The following is a 21,807-nucleotide window of genomic DNA, read 5'->3' on the forward strand; positions in this document are numbered from 1 at the left end:
ACTCGTGGGTGTTAACACATAATTACTCATATCAGTTGCATCATCATTAAAAATTCCTTCCAATTTAATGATGCTTTTTCACCTTCTCTCTCCTTCTTTCCCTTTCTGTTTGTGTTTGTGTATGTTTTGCTATATCATCAGCGTCTCTGTTACTATTCTTTACTACTATTTCCTTTTTGAAGCTGCATGCACTCTCGACATCCTTAGCCAACCAGATAACATACCTACAGTACAGATCTGAAGCAATATAATAAACGAGACAAACTCTGTCCTCGGTTTTAGACTTTCTCCCAAGATTATATTTAGTTTGGAAGCAACATAGCATCTCGCACCCCCCTGCCAACCAATAACCCTCTTTCCACTGGGAACTACAGACACTGGAATATTCGCATTCGCCTTCTAGCTGATGTATATAATCAAATTCAAAATACTTTCTGCTGAAAACAAGTATGACAAGTAAAAAATGCGCCGAAAGTTTCTTCGGCGCAATTGTGTTTTTTGTACAGCGTATAATGCTATATGAAACTCTCAGCCGCGGCCCATAAAACTCTCAGCCGGCAGTGGTGGCCTGTGTTGTTGGGCTGACAGACGAACGATCTTGGCTAACATTAACCTTAAATAAAATAAAAACTATTATAGTGAGGCTAGAGGGCTGGAATTTGGTGGTTGATGATTGGAGGGTGGATGATCAACGTACCAATTCCCAGCCCTCTAGCCTCAGTAGCTTTTTAAGATCTGAGGGCGGACAGAAAAAGTGCGGAAGGACAGACAAAACCATCTCAATAGTTTTCTTTTACAGCAGACTTAAAAGCAGAATATATTAACCGTTCAGATGTAAGAGCCCTGTACCTCTGATCAATATTACCTTGCCTCGCTTTCTCTTCTGACACAGACAAGAACGGCTGTTGTTTTGTGTCAACTGCCTTTCACTCCAAGAAGAATTTCTTTGGATCACTGTTTTCGGTACCTTGAATAATGTTGCTACCGGTGTCAGCCCTTCGGTAGCCAACCAAGCGAAACATTTAAATTGGACTGAATAAAGGAAAAGTGTGAAAAGAACAGTACTTACAGCAGTGCATGGTTAACGTCGTTTACTTCCTTACTGTTTACTAACCGTTTCGTAGAACTATTTCAGTTCAAATTGACAACAGAGGTTATTACCCCTCTAATATAGATTCCAGCAGAAACTGGTTAAATATTGATGATCAGCCCGAGATCAATCTGAAGGATTAGTGAACGCGGGCTTGGGATTATAACTATATTGTCAAGGTATAGCTGATAAAGAATATTACATCGAGTCTTGCACACATTCTTGCTAATTCCCTGATTAATATTTTTATCACTATTACTTATGAAACTCATACAAAACACACACACATATATATATATACATATAAAACTGACTCACATCGGGATCGAACCCAGGTCTTTTAATTGAAAGGCAAAGGCCCTGTCAACTAAGCCACACAAGTCACAAAAGAAGTTAGAATTTATATGTACCACACGGCCTAATGTTTTAAATTGGCAGGATACATTTTATGTATATATATATATATATATATATATATATATATATATATATATATATATATATATATATATATATATATATATATATATTCTTACGTTCTGGGGTCTGTTGGAGGGATGTAAAGGGTATTTTTATCATGAACTGCCTTCAAGGGACAACAGAGAGCACCCAGAATGTAATAAAATGGATGGGAAATAGGTGTGATTTATCTTAATCATCAGCAATTAATCAGGGAATGGAAGGTCGCCATGGGAAATGAGTCACTAGTTATGTTAAAATGAATTTATTTACAAATGAAGCAATCAAGAAACTAATCTGAAAAGGCTAATGAAACAGCAGGAAGTCACATATAATGTGAAACAATAAAAGACAATGAATAGCAAATCTCTGAATAGAAAGCGGTTAATACTGGTTGAAAGAGTTGCAATGATCAGGCGCTTGTGCACAACAGGGTAGGGGGACTAGTTAGTGGCCTAGGACTGCGTATCAGGACTTTCTTGCTTATCAGGAATGGCAGTACTTCTAAGTGGAATTGATTCACAAGGCTGGGCTCGACTGCTGGGGTGCAGAGTAGCAGGATTTCTGGAAGAGAATTCCAGGTTAGCATTCCAAAACAAGGAGTTTCTCTCGCATGAAACTTAAATATACACCATGGAGGAATTGATCAATTAGAATTAATTAGCCCTTGGTTAACTACTTTTGATCAGTATAATGATTTAATTCTTAGGACAAGTCATGGGGGCGAATCATGGGCTGCTTTGTTGGTAGGTTTGCTTTAACAAAGGGGGCTTTGTTTAGGAGAGTGAAAATCTGAAGATAATGAAAATATGGAGAGAAGTTCACGAGAAGGGATAGAGACTGGCAAGGGAGTGTGCTCCCAGATGTACCATAACCTGTTTATTGCAGAGGTCTTGCAAGTAGATCTGGATACATCAGGCGGATGCACCTCAGACAATGGACAGAGAAAGAGGCGGCACTGGATTTGTGCTCCTTCGTGCGTGGCTGAGCAGCGTTTGACCCGTAGTCTTGCCTCTAACGGCTCGGCATCTTGAGGTATTTTTGAGGCGAACGCAAGCCATAGGTCGAATCCGAAAGCAATTCCCAAAGTTAAGTATACCTTAGTTTTACCAGACCACTGAGCTGATTAACAGCTCTCCTAGGGCTGGCCCGAAGCCAGTAATAGGTTCATAGAGTGAGAGATGTTATAGCAAAGTCCCTAAGGTTCAAAACAGTAGCCCCCTTTATCCCGCATTCGCCCTTGTTAAATTAACGATTCCCTAACGGCTACCTGACACCCCCACAAATCGTATAATGGCGGGGCTTGAAGAGCGGTATTGTTCTAACCCGAAATCGGGTGACCTGGGGGTTTTAGACCTGCCTTGTTCAAATGTGACATGGTGTCTGCTCGCCACCAATCTCTGGGCTTAACCTGATGACTAAGAGACGGAATTGTTGAAGAAGGGAAGAATATATATATATATATATATATATATATATATAGAATATATATATATATATATATATATATATATATATATATATATATATATATATATATATATAAATAGCGTAAGGTACAAATGAACCAAAATTATATGGATATTCAGTTTCGCTTTATTTGCACATGTTCAAGGGGACTGGTAAACAGTAACTTAGAGTTACGAAATACACACTAAAGTGAATAAAACAGTACAAACACGCACTCTAATGTGTACAATTGTGACAGCACGTGGGGTAATCACTTCCCATGCCAGAAGATAACTGTCATTCAAAAATCTTGCTGTTTTGGCAAAAGATAACATCACAACCTGCGTTATCTCTTACTGGAACTATCAAAATATTCATGAGTACTGAGCCAACTGCCAACAAAATTAAAGGACAATGGGATTTCTACTAAGAAATACTGAAGAAGTGACATTAATAGGCTTTGAAAAAATTTTTGCTCCCATATTAAAGATTATCCTGCTTTGCCACCTGTTTATTCACCTGTATTGTTTTTCACCTAAGATTCTGGCGAAATTCTGCTATTACGTACCACCGATCACGAGGATGTCTCGATAAGGAAAAACAGGTTGGAATCATACCTTCCGTTTTATTTCTTCCTTGTGGTGCACTGCATTTCAACATCCCACAAACCGGCGAGTTATACACATACATACACATACACACACATATATATGCAGTATATATGTGTGTGTGTATGTGTATATATGTATAAACAATACTCTAGAGTCTATAATTTATAATAACTGATACTGTGAGTGTGAGTAAAGGCATGTGTAATGAAGCTGGAGCTCTCAATCAAGTCTTTGCCCTTATCCGCGGAAGGAAAATTCATATGTTCTTGATCATTTAGTTATTCTTTCGAATAAAATGAGTGATGTACAACTGGCAATAAAGTAACACTCTCACGGAATTGCAAGGACCTTATTTTTAGAGCTTTCTTTAACACAATTTCCTTTCTTATTTTGCAGATATTTTCCTTTATCGTGCCTGTGAAGCTTTCTTCTCAAGATACTTTCTGATCTTTCCTTTTCCGAATACAGAAAAAGAAAAGAGATTGTCCCGCTAAGTACTCGTTTCCTTGTCATATCTGTAGCGTCTACGGCGTGATGAGACCGTGGTGCATGTGCTGTCTCATGTGCTGTGCACCACGGACAAAAAATCAAGCTTTCAAGTCCCTGTCGGAGTTTTCCTTCTCTAATCATTTGTTGTCTCTCTCTGATTGCGGCTGTCGGTATCTCTCTGAGATGCTAAGCAGGAAAGTTTGTCAAACGAATGAATGACAGAGGGTGCAAAGGAGTGAGATGATGGATGAAACGTAAGCATGATTGAGAATGCTCTTTTTATTTTGAACATTGCCAGCGTTTCCTGATGTGTTTCATTTTGCTTTTTAACGGGTATGTCGGTAATTATCCTTGATACCTAAATCATACGAATGTAAGTTTATGAGCTTGGTTACGAGTGGGTTAGAATTTTCTCTGTTATTACGGAAGGTTTGGATTTTATCATAGAACATAGATTTGTTATTTTCGTTTTATCTGGCAATGCTTTTAAAAATTCCCTCTCATAGTTATTACGAGGAAAATAAAATTTCTAAATTTAAGGTGACCATCTACTTGGTCATCTATTTCTCTTTTGTTTTTATTAATTATCCATTTTTTCTTATTTCCCTTCCTTCTCTCTTTCATACTAATGAAATAAAAAGTGGACTTAAGGATAGGCTGCTTCTAATTACAGGTAAGAAATTTATTTGGCGATGCCTGTGCCCTAATGGATTCCGACAATACGTAATGGTATTTCATTAGGATTTGTCGAGGCATATTAGGGGCCAGAACTTATAGGTCTCACGGGACGAGGGGGCCGCTTGCGGTTCACAAACTACTTACAGTTCTTGGTATACTGTTTATACCGTTTCTTGCACTCGGTCAATATTACTACTGACAATGTTTCTTTCACAAAAGGTGGTCTTCATTGCAGAATATTTCCTCTAACGCAATAATCCTTGGGTCTATTGTAAATCCCCATGCATTATTTTCGGAATGAGAGTGCTGTCCCTAGGATCATGCACCCAAAGATGTCACTGGAACATAAATATGAGAACTAATATTGACTGCTCCCAATTGTGCTTAATTTCACCAATCGAGAGGCAGTAAAAGTTCACGCACACAGACAATTTATATACACGAATACACATGAAACGTATTTTATACGGCAGTAATACGTCTGCTATACTGCAAGTCTATTGAAAGGCAAAGTTAACCCTTTAACCATTTAGTACGTAAATATACGTAGCGCGTCAAATCTACCTATGACCTTTAATACGTAGACTGAATATAGAATTTAGGCCAAAGGCCAAGCACTGGGACCTATGAGGTCATGAGGAAAATTGAATCAATTGTTGGGAGAGGGTGGAGAGTAAGATGAAAGAAAAAGAATATGAAAGTAGGTACAGTTAAAGGAACGAAAGGGGTTGCAGTTAGGGGCCGAAGGCACTCTGCAAAGAACCTTAAGTAATGCCTAGTGCGTAGATATACGGAGAGCAGATGTTATGATTTACAATATACGACTGATTTTTCCTGCCTTCCTTTCAAGGTTAATCCACTACACCATGTTTTCTCTAGGTCCTAGGAAGTCATGTCGACCATATCCAAACAAAAGCACTGCCTCCCGAACCCCTTTGTCCTAATTTTCCATAATGTAATGCGGGAATTCGTCAATCACTGCGATATCGTTATGTATAGCGAGACGCCACGCAGCTTGGCTGGGTCGTCCTCCTACTCTTTGGAAATTTGGACTTTCGACACAGGAGGTAAACGGGCTATAATCCTGTGTAATCCAACTTAGTGTCGCTCGTTGGTTACTTTCATCTTTTCCGTTTTACTTTTCCAGCACTATTCACATGAAAAACGTAAGTAATTGTAGTTTATTGACATTTATTCTGACTGATGAAATATGAAAAATGCTCTTACTTACTGTTTTATATCTTTACGATATGTTCCGTGAATGTGACTGAACTTCAGATGCATTTCATCCTAAATAACGACCGTAAGCTGTTTCGTATTTTATTCTAAAATTACTAAAATTGGTAATAACTGTAGTTTATTTCATCAATTTAATTTTATTATTTCATGAAAATTGCTGCAAAAGCTGCGTATCTTATGTCTCTCTCTCTCTCTCTCTCTCTCTCTCTCTCTCTCTCTCTCTCTCTCTCTCTCTCTATATATATATATATATATATATATATATATATATATATATATATATATATATATATATATGTATGTATGTATGTATGTATGTATGTATGTATGTATGTATCTTGTAATTTCCACAATGGTCCCGTGGATGAAGTATATAATAAGTACTCACGTGAAAACGAAAGGAATTGGTACCAAGACTTTCAACTTTTATTCCAAAGTCATCTTCAGGGTACTGAACAGAGTTAAGAGAATAACATATACAAGAAAGCAATATGGGTCACAGATAACAATAAAATAAGTTAACAAGCTATTTAAGTATGTAAACAACATTCTTCAAAAAACAAAAAACATACTTATTGGAAATATGTAACTACTACAAATGCCAGTACAAAACTATGTTTGTAAAAAATCTAACAGCTTGTTTTACTCTTGCATCCTTAAGAATAAAGCTTTTTAACAATTCGTCCATCTTAAAAAGACCTTCGCTCAGATTCATATTACTAAAAGAACTAATGAGGCATCCTTCGACCAACAATCTGTCATGCAACGAGGAACTCTTAAAAACAACTGTAGCTGAATTCCAATCTATTGGGTGTTCAAAGTCTCTTACGTGACGAAAAATGGCGCTTGAGCTGGTTGCAACCCGTACATTATATTTATGCTGTGTGACTCTCTTACTTAGTTGCTCAACTTGTAATTTACCTTATATTGGACAATCTGGTAAGGAACTAAGTAAGAGAGTCACACAGCATAAATATAATGTACGGTTGCAACCAGCTCAAGCGCCATTTTTGTCACGTAAGAGACTTTGAACACCCAATAGATTGGAATTCAGCTACAGTTGTTTTTAAGTTCCTCGTTGCATGACAGAGTGTTGGTCGAAGGATGCCTCATTAGTTCTTTTAGTAATATGAATTTGAGCGAAGGTCTTTTTAAGATGGACGAATTGTTAAAAATTCTTTATTCTTAAGGATGCAAGAGTAAAACAAGCTGTTAGATTTTTTACAAACAGATAGTTTTGTACTGGCATTTGTAGTAATTACATATTTCCAATAAGTATGTTTTTGTTTTTGAAAGAATGTTGTTTACATACTTAAATAGCTTGTTAACTTATTTTATTGTTATCTGTGACCCATATTATTTTTTTTGTATATGTTATTCTCTTAACTCTGTTCAGTACCTGAAGATGTTTTTGAAATAGAAGTTGAAAGTCTTGGTACCAATTCCTTTCATTTTCACGTGAGGACTTTATATATATATATATATATATATATATATATATATATATATATATATATATATATATATAAATATATATATATATATATATATATATATATATATATATATATATATATATATATATATATATATATATATATATATATATTCTTACGTTCTGGGGTCTGTTGGAAGAATGCAAGAGGTTTTTATCATAGACTGCCTTTGAGGGCAAACCGAAAGCACCCAGAATATAATAAAATGGATGGGAACTAGGTGTGATTTACCTTAATTATCAGCAATTAAGTTGGGGATTAGATGGTCACCATGGGAAATGAGTCACTAGTTACGTTAAGATGATTTTGTTTACAAATGAAACAATCATGAAATTAACCTGAAAACTGATGATCTAGTAGGCAATCAAATAAAATGTGAAACACTATTGGACCGTGAATAGCATGTCTTGGAAATAGTAAGTGGTTAATGCTGATTGAATGAGTTGCAAGGGTCCAGTGCTTATGCACAATGGGAAGGGAACTGGGTAGTACCCTTGGGACTGCATATCAGACTCCCTGGCTTATCAGAAATGGCAGTATTTCTTAGTATAATTGATTCACAAGGCTGGGTCGACCGCACGGGATCAGAGTAACAGGATTCCTGGAAGAGAAGCCCAGGGTAGCATTCCAAATCAAGGAGTTTCTCTCGTATGAAACTTTAAGCCTGCACCATGGAGGAATTAATCAACTAAATTTAATTAGCCCTTGGTTAACACTATGGTGGGAATAATCTAATTCTGATGACTGAATTGACCTAAATTGGAGCTTAGGACAAATCATGGGGTGAATCATGGGCTGCTTTGTGGGTAGGTTTGCTTAACAAAGGGGGCTTTGTTCAGGAGAGTGAAAAGTTGGAAATGATGAAATGTGGAGAGAAATTCACGAGAAGAAACAGGAACTGGCAGGGAAATTGCATTCATAGACGTACCTAATCCTGTCTTTTGCATGAGCTCTTTGCATGAAGCCGTAGATCGTCTGGAATGGTGTCCAGGCCAGAATGAAAGGGAGAAGCTGAGTCACACACACGTCTGGCTAGATGCGTGTTTCTTTCCACATCGCTCCTCGGCGGTCTTGAGGTATTTCGAGTTGAACACAGGGCAGCAGTCACGTCAGGAAGCAAAATCCCAAAGCCAGTAATAGGTTCATACAGTAAGAGACCTTATAGTTCCTAAAGTTCAAAACAGTAGCTCCTTTATCCCGTTTTCTCCTTGGTTCAATTAACGACTTCTCTACGGCTGCCTGACACACCCCCAAATTGTACGATGGGGGGAGCTAAGAGCGGTATTGTTCTACCCCCATGTTGGGGGACCTGGGGGGTTTAGACCTATCCCTTTGTTAAACTGTGACATGGCGTGTCTGCACACCGCTAAGCCTACTCAGAGCTGACGAATGAGATACAATTTTTTGTTAATATTGATTCCCTACCTAACAGGCTAAAGGGACGAATGAAAATATGCAAGAATATATATATATATATATATATATATATATATATATATATATATATATATATATATATATATATATATATATATATATATATATATATATATTGTTACGTGTGAGAGTCTTGGTTGATCATGTATTATTCAATTTACGTAATTTTTGGCCCTGCAAACCAAGATTACACGTAACCTGCCACTTGAAGCCAAAAATTAACCTCAAAGACAGTCGTTAATTAGCCAAAGGTTGCCAGTTAAGGGTAATTAACCTTAACAAAATATTTGAGATGAATTTGATTTTAAACGCAACGGTTCTTCCAAACATTCGGACGCGAGGCATACAAAGCATCGAGATTTAACCTGATTTTGCTTACCCTAAATCTAGGTATTTTACTGGAATAACGGGGTTGAAGCTAACAATATAATAATTTGGCTTAATCTAGACTTCGTAAACACATATACTCTAAGTGGTGGCTGAAGGAAGAAAACAAAGAAAAAAATGTGAAATACAGAAAAGTACTAGTCAATCGACGAAGCTTCAACAAGAATCGGTTTTACCGTGAATGTCGAGTCGCTGCGCAAACGAGGGACCTCAGGAGTCGTATTCTGGCAGTCTTCCCAATTCACTAATTAAGATAGACGTAGGAGTAAAAGTAATAAAGAACAAAGAATATCGTTCGGGCACGCACGCAGCGTCACCCTGGTTCAGTGACCGCTGGGATCTCTCTCCCCGACCTCGCTTCGTTCCCGCCAGATGAGGGCAAGTTTTATACCGCCGGGCAATCCGACCTTGACAAAGGCATCGTCGAATGCATAGAATAAAGCTTAAGGGCCACCATAACTAGGGTCATTGAGAGTAAACCCCTCTGAGGCTTAGGTCCCCTAATGCCTAGCATATTTTGTTTATAAACTTTCCAGCCTATGCGGCGCCATTTGTCTAAGGCGGTGATTGTTATTTTTGAATTGCCTATGGCGGGCAGAGATGTTTCTGTCGAGGTCAATCGACTAATATTCCTACACCTAAATACATCGAGGGCGAAAGCAGTAATATTTATAAAAAAAAATATATATATATATATATATATATATATATATATATATATATATATATATATATATATATATATATATATATGTATATATGTATATATATATATATATATATCACGACTAACAGAGGGATAAAAAGGCAAAGACAGTTCAGTGAGGTATTATAGTATATGATGATTGTGAAAGGTTGCCAGTAATTTGAGGCAATCAGATTTCGTATTTGACAACAGTGGTAGTGGCATTACATTGATAAAAGACAGTTTATAAAAAATGAATTATGTAATCTAGTGTATCACCATTTGCCATCAAATTATGCTTTAGTCCAGAGAGAGAGAGAGAGAGAGAGAGAGAGAGAGAGAAGATGAGAGAGAGAGAGAGAGAGAATTAGAAATTTAGAGTGTTTTCTTTTATTGTTCTTTACCTTCCTTTGAACACTGGATGTCATGTAATACAAACCTAACAATTATGGTAGTGATAATTAAAAATGTTAGAGAATGCTAGCACCATTATCAAAAGAACATTTAGCATACGGATCAATGTGAGACAATATGATGGAAATATATATATAATATATATATATATATATATATATATATATATATATATATATATATATATATATATATATATTCTTCTTCTTTATCTTCAGCTTTTCCCATCTTTATATGGGGTCGCTGTTTGTTATTAGTCTTCTCCATCTTCTGGATGATCATGCACCATCACCTCACTCACGTTCTTCTCCTGCATGTCCCTGTTATCTGTGTCTCTCCATCTCATTCTTGGTCTACCTCTCCTCCTTGTTCCAGGCACTTCCATATTCATGGTTCTTTTACATACAGAATCCTCCTCTCTTCTCATAGCATGTCCAAACCATTGTAATCGTCTCTGTTGCAGCTTCTTTGATATTTCTGTGACTTTCACCGTCCCTTTTATGAAGTCATTCCTTATCCTGTCTCTTCTTGTCACTCCGCACATCCAACGTAGCATTCTCGTTTCTGCCACTTCCATCTTTCTCTCTTGTGCTTTCTTCATGGGCCATGTTTCACAACTATACGTCAACGCAGGTCTGACAATGCTCTTGTACATTTTTCCCTTCATCTTTACATTAAATCTTTTGTCAAATAACGATACCTGATGTTTTCCTCCAATTGCACCAAGCTGATTGTATTCTGTGGTTCACTTCCTCCTCCATCCCTCCACAATCAGTGACACACGAACCAAGGTACTTAAAGGATGTAACTCTTTTTACTTCTGCCTGCTCTAAGTTAATGCTTCCCTCTTGGTCTCCTCCATTCATCCACATATATTCAGTTTTTGCTCTGCTTATCTTTAGGCCTCTGTCCTCCAACGCACTTCTCCTGTCTGCTTCTTCCTTACTGGCGGTCACTAGCACTATGTCATCTGCAAAGAGTACACTCCAAGGCACCTGATCTTTCACTCCAGACACTATCACAAAAATATAGGGATTCATGGCAGAACCTTGGTGGAGTCCAACTTTAACCTCAAACTTGACTGTTGTTCCCACTGAGCTTCTTACCTGTGTTGTTGCTTCTCTTTACATATCATTTACAATCCTCACATATTTTCTGAGACACCTTTTCCCTCATGCACCTCCACACTTCTTGCCTAGGCACTCGATCATATGCTTTCTCAAGATCTATAAATACAAGATGTAGTTCCTTTCCTTTTCTCTAATTTTTCCATGACTTGTCGCAATACAAAGATGGCATCTGTTGTCCCTTTTCCTGGCATGAACCCAAACTGTTCGTCACTTATAGATGTTTCATCCCTTAGCCTTGCCTCTATTATTCTTTCACAGATTTTCATGGTATGTGCCATCAGCTTTATGCCCCGATAGTTGGCACAATATTGGATGTCCCCTCTCTCTTTCTTTGTAAATGGGGGCTAGCAGGCTGTTTCTCCAGGCGTCAGGTATCTTCTCCTGCTGGTAGATCTTATTGAACAAGTTCCACAAGATGTCAATTCCCTCCTCTCCTAAGCACCTCCACACCTCGACTGGTATTCCAACTGGTCCCACTGCTTTACCTTTCTTCATTTTACTTAGTGCCCGCCTCACTTCTCTCCGTCTAATCCTGGGAACTTCTCTTTCATTTGCTACTCCATCCTCAATGATATTCCTGGGATTTTCTTCATTTAGAAGATTTTTCAAAATACTCTCTCCATCTACTTTTAATTTCCTCCTCTTTTGTTAGAACATACCATTTCCATCTTTAATTTGTAATGGGTGTTTAGGTCTTTTGTAAGATTTGTCTCTAGCTTTGGCTATCCTGTGGATGTTTCTAGCATGCCCTCTGGTGTGTCAACATTCTCATACAAATCATTGAAAGCAGCAGCCTTGGCTCTGCAACTTGTTGTTTGCAACTTTCTTTGCTTCTTTTGATATTTGCTCGTTTTCTTCTTTTTGTGTTTATCATCTTTCTTTGGGATTCTTTCTTTTCTTGATCTTGTGTGTCTTTATTCCACCACCAACTTTCTTTATCTTTTGGGGACCTTTGCCTGAAGTTTTGCTAGTATTAAAATTTCCTCCCAAGATTAGTTATCAAATTGCTGTTAAACTCCACCAATCATTTACATCATCTGTCCAACTTTATTTCTCTCAGAACATTCTCCTTAAACCTAGATCTCAACTCCACATTTTCTGCCTGGCTAGCTCCCACCATTTGATCTTAGGGTTACTTTTCCTCTTTCCCTTTGTCCCTTTTCGAATTGAAAGGTCCGCAACCACCAGCTTATGTTGTTGGCCAACATTCTCTCCATATATCACTTTACAATCCTTTACTTCCTTAAGGTGTTGTCTCCTACAGAGCAGAAAATCAATTTGACTCTCTTTTCCACCACTTCTATATGTCACATAATCTTTCTTTATAAAGAATGTATTGATTAGTGCCATATTAAATGCCATTGCGAAGTCTATAATGCCTTCGCCTTCTTTGTTCCTCTCCCCCATTCCTAGTCCTCCATGGATTCTTGAAATCACTCATATGTCCATTCAAGTCTCCACCCAATACAACTCTCTCTTCCAACTCCTGCCAAAACATTGACTTCTCTTCCTCATCACATCCAACTTGTGGGGCATAAGCACTTATCACATTTCGGGCTTCTTCTGATAACATTAATTTGAACTTCATTATCTGACTACCACTTCTTTTGACTTCTACCACTTTTTCCTTCAGTTCACTGTTTACAATGATGCCTACTTCACTTCTACCAATCTCGTCTGCTCCACTGTACAGGCACTTACATCCTCCTCCTATTTCCTTTGCCTTGTTCCCTCTCCACCTTGTTTCTTGCACACACAAGATGTCAACTCTCCATGTATTCATCATCTCCGCCACCTCTCTACTCTTTCCTGTCATACTACCCACATTTAGTGTCCCAATTCTAATCATATGGACTTGCTTCTTTAGCCACAATCGCCCACACTGCAGTAGCCCTTGAAACTACTGTTTTATCGGAGGGTCAGGATAGCAGGCCCTCGTGACCGATCGCTTAATCAGGGTACACCCTGGCATTCTCTCTGAATCTGGATTCGACTAACCATGGTTCTGGCATTGGGTTTTTTATCGGATGCCCTTCCTGTCACTAATCCTCTCTATTTACCCGGCTTGGGACCGCTTTGAAGTTGGGCTGGTACACTTAGGTTAGTGGCTATATATATATATATAGAGAGATATATATATATATATATATATATATATATATATATATATATATATATATATATATTATATATATATATATATATATATATATATATCAGCGAATATACATACATATATATACGAGGGTAAGTCAAAAGTTCCAGGAAAAATTCAATATATCTTTATTTAAGGAAATTCAAACATCATTTTTAAATATCTACCATCTAACTCTATACAGGTATCTTTTCAAGGCGCTGTTTTACTCCTGCAACCCTTCTTTGTAGAAATTTGGGGCCTTTCTATTAAACCATGTTGAAACTGCATGTTTACCAGCATCCAAAGATTCAAACTGACTCCTCTTAAGTGTTCCTTGAGTTTTGGGAACAGGAAAAAATCTGAAGGAGCAAGATCAGGACTATAAGGAGGATGTGGAACAAGTTTCCCACCTAAATTTCCGTAGGACTTCTCTTGCAACCCTTGATGAATGTGCTGGAGCGTTATCATGATGGAACAAAATTCTGGGGTGCAACTTTCCTCGACGTTTTAGCCAATGCAGTCTTCAGTTTTTGCAAAACACCTTTGTAGTAGTTCCAGTGATTGTTTTTTTCCTTCATGGAAATCAATCAATCAAAATCACTCCTTTGGAGTCCCAAAACACTGTTGCCATAACCTTCTGGGCAGATCTCGCCACATTGAACTTCACTGGTGCAGCTGAACCTCTTGGTAACCATTGCTTTGATTGAATTTTACTTTCTGGGTCATATTGATGGATCCAAGTTTCATCTCCAGTAACAACGGTTTTTCAAAAACTCTGATTCATTTGATGCAAACAATCTTCGTTAAAACTGCAAGAGAAAGTTCAGCTCTTTGATGCAGTTGGTCTTCGTGCAACGCTTTTGGGACCCAACGTGCTGAAAGTTTACTCAAACCAAGATTTTCATTTAAAATTGAAAATGCGGAACCATGGAGATCCCAGTTTCATTAGCTATCATATCGATAGTAATCCGACGATCTTCACCCACTAGATTCTGCACCAAAGCCACAATTCTTTCATTTTTGCAGTCGATGGTCTTATCTCTCTTGGGTTGTCTTTGAGGTCCTAATGACCATCCTTAAATCGCTTTATCCAATCATAAACAACTGATTTAGATGGAGAAGAATCTCCATAAACTTGTTGCAAAGCTTCAATAATTTTTCCTGGTTTCCAATCAATTTGGTCAGAACTTGATGTTAGCTCTCATCTCAAAATTTTTATTTTCCATGGGTTCAAGAAGTTACTTTTCTGAAGCAGATGTTAACACCACGGTAGCAAGAGGATGACTGAGGTAACAAGTCTATATGGATCACTACATCACAGATAATTGTTTACCAAAGTATTTGGGTTGTTTCATTCAAAAATGTAAATACATCATTCAACAATTTTTCCTGGAACTTTTTGACTTACCCTCGTACATATACATACATATATATACATATGAAATTTTTATCACACCTCTCTTGATAGCACAGTGGTAATGTCAACTGGAGTCGCTGGATACGGTCTGTGCCGAGGGTTCGTGACCCGGCGGTACCAATCCATTTATCACTTATATAAATTCCCCTTCGGTGATAATTCTCCATCGGAGATATTCCCGAGGTAGCGTGAATTTGATATTAAGCGACATTTGTAGCTTCATGATTATATATATATATAGATATATATATATATATATATATATATATATATATATATATATATATATATATATATATATATATATATATATATATATATACATATATATATACACACACACACACATACATAAGCGTATGTATGCGATTGATTGATTGATTTATGGCTACGAAAACTGGCGTCACACAGTACCTATATGTTTGTGTGTGTGTATTTGTAGATATAGATTTATAGTGTATATAAAAACAATGCACAAACAACATACGTATTTGCTCAAAAATGAAATTGGTAGGCTTGACATTAGGGCCGGAATTGTACAGTCCTTTTGAAAGATTCCAGTTCCTTGTTTCACTGATGGTGGCCAGTTTGGAATTCCCTTGTCGACGGTCAAAAGTCGTTTTAGCTGCCTGCACAAAACGAAGATTCATAAATCCGCAATCATCAATGAAACAATTGCTCTGAAATACACTAATTTTCACCATAAATGATATAATGGAAAGCAACTTTTGCTCAACAGGCTTACATATATGAAATCTACTAGCCACATTCCTCGATTCTACATAAGTACTTTTAATTGCTGTCAATGGTTACACACACACACACACACAGTATACATAGATATACAGAGTATATATATATATATATATATATATATATATATATATATATATATATATATATATATATATATATATATATATATATATATATATATATATATATAAGAGAGAGAGAGAGAGAGAAAATTTACTGGTCACTTTTTTACAAGATATATATATATATATATATATATATATATATATATATATATATACATGTATATATATACATGTGTTTTGTGTGTGTGTGTATATATATATATATATATATATATATATATATATATATATATATATATATATATATATATATATATATATATATATATATATAATAACAGAGAGAGAGAGAGAGAGAGAGCAAATTCACTGGTCACTTTTTATATATATATATATATATATATATATATATATATATATATATATATATATATATATATACATATATATATTTATAATATATATATATATATATATAAATATATTTATAATATATATATATATATATATATATATATATATATATATATATATATATATATATATGTATGTATATATATATACATATATATATTTATAATATATATATGTATATATATGTATAAATATATTTATAATAATATATATATATATATATATATATATATATATATATATATATATATATATATATATATATATATATTCATATATCTACATATAAATATATGTGTGTGTGCAAGTGTGCTTGTATATATATTGCCTCCGGGCTGTTGAAGGATTACATAGAGAAGATGACCGGGAGCTTTCGTGTTCTCATGCCTCCTAAGAACAGCAAAGCGCTCGGTCAACTTTTTGTAATCCTTCCTCCAGCTCAATGGCAACTTGAAACACCACATGTTCAAGCGACAGATTGCCAATATACAATTCTTCCACGATTTCTTCCTTTGTTTCTTTACTTGGGTGTAAGACTTTGGAGTGACATGAGTACATAGAGTGCGTGATGAAACTGAGAAGTGAAGAGGTCATAGTGGCTATTACAAATGCAAATTGGTTAAACATGGGTTAAAAAGGTAACCAGTAGACTTACTGTATATATTTCAGATTGAAAAAGCAATAATCGCATGATCACTATGCAACGATATTTAAGATGGGTCAATTCTAGCTCTAGTAAAATGTACCAGATTTGAGAGATATACATTATGTATGTATGTATGTATGTATGTACGTATGTATGTATGGCCAGGAAGATTTTTTATCTCGCTTCGTGGTCGAATGGCTAAGGTAACCTCACACTGACACAACGGGTGCGGGTTCAGGGTGACCGCCCTATAGTCCGAAGGCCCGATAGTCCGAAGGTCCGATAGTCCGAAAGTCAGCAGGCCCGATAGTCCGAAGGTCCGATAGTGAAAGTCAGAAGGCCCGATAGTCCGACGACCTGTAATCAGCCCCCACCCCTCCAAATACTAATACGGCAAAATTGTAACCAGTAAACACGTCGGAATGCCGGCTTAGACCTACGACTATCGGACCTTCGGACTATCGGGCCTTCGGACTAACGGACTGTAATCGGGTTCATAGCCTGCCACGGGCGTGAGAGTCTCTTTATTTGGGTGTGGCTTTGCAGAGACAAGAATAACCAATAAGTGAGATTTTTGTATATCTTCCATATCTGTATTAGTATACATAGGTAGAACTACTGCAGTGGGATACGTTTTTGCTAGGACGTATTGGACGTATTTATAGAAGCAATCCGTTTTGCAAAAACATCTCTGAAATTGATTGATAAATAAATGAATATTCTAGACTGAATGAAAAGTGCAGAGGACTGGTTGATCACGCTTTTCAATGGTTTATATGACTGCTGTTCATTATAAGCCATGAGAGTTAGTTCCATGTGGGTATCATGTAGGCTACATGTAAATCTTCATTACTTAAGAGAGCTTTATTTACATATCGGAAATCAGAACTGCTCGCGCCCCCCGCCCCCGGAAGGTAGGAGGTTTATTGTGACACAAATATACAATGGTACCTCAACTTAACGGCTAGTGCCGACCGGGGTTTTATAAAAAAAAACTCTGTTAAGTAATGAAAATTTACATGTAGCCTGCATGATACCCACATAGAACCAACTCTCATAACTTATAATGAATAGCATTCCATATACAACATTGAAAAGCGTGGTCTAACCAGTCCTCTGTAATTTTCATTCAATTTAGAATATTGACTTATCAATCAATTTCAGAGATATGTCAGCAAAATGGATTGCTTCTATAAATACGGACAACAGTACTGAATAGCCTAGCAAAAACGTTGCCCATTGCAGTAGTTCTACCTATTTTTTGCTTAGTACAATATATGGAAGATGGACAGAACTCATCACAATATAAAAGAGACCATGAAATCATGTGTGTGTGTATACATATATATAAATATATATATATATATATATATATATATATATATATATATATATATATATATATATATATATATATATATATATATATATATATATATATATATATATTTATATATATATATATATATATATATATATATATATATATATATATATATATATATATATATATATATATATTGTTACAAAAGTTTCTTTGATCGTTTGTATTTTGCTTTTCTCGTCTTAATAATTTTGATAAAACATAACATATAAATTAAAAGCAGCACTGAATATTTTGCCAAAGCCCCCTTGACATTTCTCCTTGCCTTGCCCTCCAATAATGATGACCAGGTGTCAAATGAGGAGATAATTTTATGACCGTACCCAAAATCATTATCACCCCTGACCTGACCATATTGATCTTTGCTTGCAGGAAAAATCAGTAACCCGTTGCACATTTACACAGACCCTTTGAGAGTTAGCCTATTGTTGACAGTTCCCAGTCAATCTCATCACGAGATCTTCCGGAAAACCTTCCCCTCCTTGCTTTTACCTGTCATGCCATTAAGGGTCACCATCTTGACCTGACCCACCTGCGACGCCTCCCATTCATCCTCGCTCCTCCTCACTAAGTATCTTCTTGAACCTTTCATTGGCCGGCCTTCAAAGACCTTTCCAGGTACCTGGCAGGATTACCAGCATACCCAAGCCGAGGATAACAGATGAACCAATTAACAAGAAACTGTTAAAACATTTCCACCAACGGCGCCGTTTGCCACATAAATATAAGCTCCGACGGACCCTCTTTGCTAGTGTATCTTACTACGTCTATCAGCCAAGAAGTCTGTCTGGCCAGGGCTCTGATCGTGGCCCCCTAGACTTCCCTCCAATGCTGTCACTCTGAAGGTGGTCCTACCTCACCACCTTTTCCTCTGAGCGCTGATGCCTCTGTAGATCGCCAGCGCCCTTTGCTTCATCTACCCCCTCTATGGTGGGGGGACAGTACTCAATGCAGCTTCCACTGATGCCCTGCTACAGGAACCCAGCTCTGAATTCCTTCACTTCTTGTCCACGGACTAAGGTAGTGTAATTGGAAGTTGACTGTTCGGCCTCACCATTTTAGCCTTATTCTGTTTTCCACCTGTTCTCCTGTTTCCATAGCCTACCCATTTGCGGTTCTCCCTCAGAGATTCGTGATTTTTGACTGTGGTGCTTTGATATTTGATAGTTTGGAATACTGTATTAATTCTAACTTCGCTTTGATTACAAGTGCCAATATACAGTAAAGGAGTGATACGAGTGCCTTGCTATTTGTTTATGTATTCCAAGATAAGTGTTATTCCATTCCCTTCGTGTACTTCAACATCCCTGCTCTTGCAGATCCGTGTTTCGAGTACCTGTTGCGTGGAATTACTTGTAGGTCAACGATGCCATCACCCTGCAAACTACAGGTACCATATCCAGTCAAGATATCTGGAGATCCCAGTGATTTGAATAGTGCCACGGAACTCCATTGATAGCTCCTGTTAATATTTCCTCTTCTGAATTTTTTGTGAATTATACCTTAACGTGGACATTCTAAATATTGCCTTCAACCCTTAACCTTATGATATTTTAATTAAAGCATATTCACTATTACATTTTTTCTGTTCACCAGATCACAGCCCCCTCCTAAGTCAGTTGTAGCTGTCTAGATCATAATTAGAGCCATCCCTTCCCTTGCATAGCTGCGAGAACGTGAAAATATATGTGTAAATATATATATATATATATATATATATATATATATATATATATATATATATATATATATATATATATATATATATATATCATATTCTTATATGGCTGTGCAAGGGAAGGGATGGCTCTAATTATGATCTAGACAGCTACAACTGACTATATATATGAGGGGCTGTGATCTATGAACAGAAAAATGTAATAGTAAATATGCTTAAAATATCATAAGGTTAAGGGTTGAAGGCAATCTTTAGAATGTCCACTTAAAGGTATAATTCTAAAAAAAATCAGAAGAGGAAATATTTACAGGTGCTATCAATGGAGCTCCGTGGCACTATTCAAATTACTTTACTAAATTTACAAATCATTATGCAAAAGTGCCACAACATGTGCAAGCATTATCACTAAGCCTTCTTATGCTACTATATGTCGCAAAGATGGGAGAGGATCCTAGAATGTACAAGATGGTGTGCAGTAATCAAGGCAGGAGAACACTGGGATCTCCGGATATCTTGACTGGATATGGCACCTGTAGTTTGCAGATGATGGCACCATTGACCTACAAGTAATTCCCACACAACAGGTGCTCGAAACATGGATCTGCAAGAGCAGGGATGTTGCAGTACATGAAGGGAATGGAATAACACTTATCTTGGAATACATAAACAAATAGCAAGGCACTCGTATCACTCCTTTACTGTATATTGGCACTTGCAATCAAAGCGAAGTTAGAATTAGCACTAGTATTCCAAACTATCAAATATCAAAGCACCACAGTCAAAAATCACATGAGTCTCTGAGGGAGAATCGCAAAGGGGTAGGCTATGGAAACAGGAGAACAGGTGGAAAACAGAATAAGGCTAAAATGGTGAGGCCGAACAGTCAATATTCCAAAAATATATATATATATATATATATATATATATATATATATATATATATATATATATATATATATATATATATATATATATAAACATATATATATATATATTTGATACAAAGAGAGAGATATAGAGAGAGAGAGAGAGAGAGAGAGAGAGAGAGACAAGAGAGAGAGAGAGAGAGAGAGAGAGGCCAGCAAAGGCACGAAGTTTGCAGTTCCTTGGCACAATACATGTGTACATATGTGTACATACTGGAAATTATATGGACATAGAATGCATTATTGTACCGTATTAAATAAAAGTCAATAAAATACTGTACCTACGAGAGAGAGAGAGAGAGAGAGAGAGAGAGAGAGAGAGAGGTGGAGGGGGGGGTTGGGCCTATAAATAAGCACACACAGAGACAAAAAGACTAATCACAGCACTTACAGCACAACAATGCATTACACAGAGGTCAATAAAAATCTAATACTGTACCATATTGGAAAATGTAGAGTAATTTTGTATAATCTTACCTTGATTACCACAAACTATAAACAACAATGCATTAAATACAGTACGGCAGTCGAAATACCAAATTGTAAAGGATAATATGCTGTAAATTTTGTGTGATCTTACCTTTATGAGGCAGGCAGCAGATGCCGAATGACTGACTCAAGCGCACAAAAGGCAGCATTTGATTGGTCACTTACGCTGGAAACAAAGAACCCGCGCTCACACGTTTATAAAGGAAAGTATTGGCTGTGTGCGGTCATGTCACCGTCATATGGACTTTTCCACAAAGTACGAATCATTGTTTTTGTTTGTTTCGCTTCTGATAGAACTTGCATATTTACTGGATTGTTCCATTAAGTACAA

The 21,807-nt window shown here is 36.6% G+C and overlaps 1 protein-coding gene across 1 annotated transcript in view; it reads left to right on the forward strand.

The window, feature by feature from the left end:
* LOC136850588 (uncharacterized) overlaps positions 1-21,807 on the forward strand; it is a 219,940-nt gene that overhangs the window by 157,018 nt on the left and 41,115 nt on the right. The gene's annotated exons all lie outside the window — the stretch shown is intronic.

Source organism: Macrobrachium rosenbergii, chromosome 22, assembly GCF_040412425.1.
Source record: "Macrobrachium rosenbergii isolate ZJJX-2024 chromosome 22, ASM4041242v1, whole genome shotgun sequence".
NCBI classification, from domain to species: Eukaryota; Metazoa; Arthropoda; class Malacostraca; order Decapoda; family Palaemonidae; genus Macrobrachium; species Macrobrachium rosenbergii.